The 2299-nt window shown below is 38.9% G+C and overlaps 1 long non-coding RNA gene across 1 annotated transcript; it reads right to left on the bottom strand.

Annotated features, from left to right (window-relative positions):
• Positions 1 to 347: 347 nt before the first annotated feature.
• LOC102307898 lies at positions 348 to 1951 on the bottom strand. The gene is made up of 3 exons (XR_001336853.2): positions 1675 to 1951; positions 802 to 975; positions 348 to 570 (listed from the first exon to the last, which is right to left on the bottom strand). It is a non-coding gene; the product is annotated as an uncharacterized LOC102307898 (long non-coding RNA).
• Positions 1952 to 2299: the final 348 nt, after the last annotated feature.

Raw genomic sequence — 2299 nt, 5'->3', positions numbered from 1 at the left:
CTGACTATGGAACAAATTTAAATCACCACTATCAGACCCCATTTTCAGCATCTTTGTTTTTTCCTTTTTTTTAATTCAACTTTAGATCATTTCAGTTAAAAAAAAAAGAAAGTGCGAAGAAAGAATAGGATAACTTTCCTTTGGTTTTTTTTTTTTTTGGTTTGTTTGTTTTTGTTGTTGTGTTTTGTTTTGTTGTTGTTTGTTTTTGTTTGTTTGTTTTTTAAACTATTTATTTATGTAGTTATTCTTAAGTTCTGTTATTGAAGTTTAAAATGAAATAAATAAAAATTGTTGATGACAAAAAAAAAAGAAAGAAAGAAAGATGTCAAGTTAAACTCAAACACATACAGAGTCCAATATTTAATTCCAGGCTGCAGTTTGAGCTGTAAACAGATTTTTGCAGACTCTCATTAACTGTCAGCTTCAAACGGCCTGGATTGGGATTCCTCCTCGGGTTAATATCTCCTTTGTTAGGGAGTTGTTTTGTCAGTCCCGGGAGATCTCCCTCTGCTTCCCACGTTTCTCACATCCTCTCCGTGCTGTCGAAGCCTCCGTACGGACACCAGCTGGCTGTGGAGGAAACACAACTGCTTAAATGTAGTCTTTATTTCATTTTGCTGCATTTAATCTCAAATGAAGCAGCTTGTTTGTGCGTCACAATGCAGATTTGTACTTTTGTAACAGATTAAATGTGATATGTTTATTTCTGGGTTGGGAAAAAGATCCAAGTGGCCTGCAAACACACTGATTTCTGACTCTGTTTCAGTGTCTTTATTAATCACTTGTCTTAGCTCAACTTACCAGCTTGTAAACTCTGATTTAACCACAGAAAAGCAGCCAGCTGCTGAGCATTAGCACCGCCACTTTACGGTTGGACTGTTAACCTGCGGCATGTCACAGAGGTGAAGGATAATTCGGAGTGACAAGTTACATTGAAGGTGGCAGCATGTGGGCTGCAGACGATCTTCAGCTTCACTACAGCGAAAAAGACACAACCTTTGTACACATCTGCACTAGTTCATCACAACTATTAGGATTTTTTGATTTGTAAAAGCTTCTTTGGGACAGTAAAAATCCTGATGACACTTCCTGCAGCTGACCCAAAAGTTTCCCCACCTGATCAATGAATAAAGAGCCTCTTCGTGCACATTTTAAGTTGCACATAAAAAGGGAATCATCAGTGCGCCCCAGGGCAGCTGTGGCTACAACGTAGCTTGCCATTGCCAGTGTGTGAATGTGTGAATGACTGAATGTAGTGTAAAGCGCTTTGGGGTCCTTAGGGACTGAGTAAAGCGCTATACAAATGCAGGCCATTTACCATAAATTGCCAAAAGTAAATGTTAGTTAGACTTCTTTGCTTTGTGCCACATGATTTACTGATGGATAAAGTCAATATTAATGAAGCTAGTGTCATGGAAATAATCTGAGTAGTCAGCTAACAAGCATTTTGACTAAGATACAGTTTTGTAGCCCTAATGTTATTTAGCCAGCTAGCTGCATCAATCTGGTGATAGCTTTTAATGTTAGCTGACCAAGTAATTTGAACAGCTAGCAACATTACAAGATAAAGCCCAGGAATTAGAATAAATTATTCAGTGTTATCCATTCACAACTTCAGGCTTCATGAGATAATGCTGTTCTTTTTCTGGCTAATATTATCTTACGTTAGCTTACCTGCTAACACAGACAAACTGCTTGATAATCACCATAGCACTAGCTGGCTACCTTTAGCTTGCTTGCTAGCAGCTAAGCCAAAGTCCTATAAACAGACTGCTTATCGTTTTTGTCCTTTTGGAGTTTGTGTTGGAGTCTGTGCTGGACTAGATTAAAAACAATGAGAAGAGCAGGTACAATTATAATCTCTCCACCTAACCTATGCACAGAAATCCACACCAAATAAGGTGTTACTCAAGAAACTCAACTGTAATCACACGACTTAAACATCACTCAGGATTCCATGTATAGGATGATGAGTTAATCATCAGTTAACTATCAGGTACGAACAGAAACAAGCACGCATACATCTTATTGGTTAAAGGGTTTAGCCCTGATGTCACGCACACCTGCATTTTGGGCTAAATTTGGCCTTCTTATGGTGTTGACTTGTGGTAAGTCTGGCTGCTTCATCTCAGCCACAGGTAAACCTGACAGAGGCTAGATGTCACATTTGGCCACATCCTGCCTACCCCACACTTACCTTATGACCTCATCAGGTCCATCTATTACATACAGTCTGTGTGTGGCACCTGAGTGAGTGTAATAAACATAAACATTAATAATACAGCACACGGTTCTGTGC

This window comes from Haplochromis burtoni, unplaced genomic scaffold (genome assembly GCF_018398535.1).
Source record: "Haplochromis burtoni strain Fernald_Lab_line unplaced genomic scaffold, NCSU_Asbu1 Contig_217, whole genome shotgun sequence".
Taxonomy (NCBI): domain Eukaryota; kingdom Metazoa; phylum Chordata; class Actinopteri; order Cichliformes; family Cichlidae; genus Haplochromis; species Haplochromis burtoni.
The sequence above is the reverse complement of the archived record's forward strand: the minus strand, read 5'-3'. Positions and strand labels throughout refer to the sequence as shown.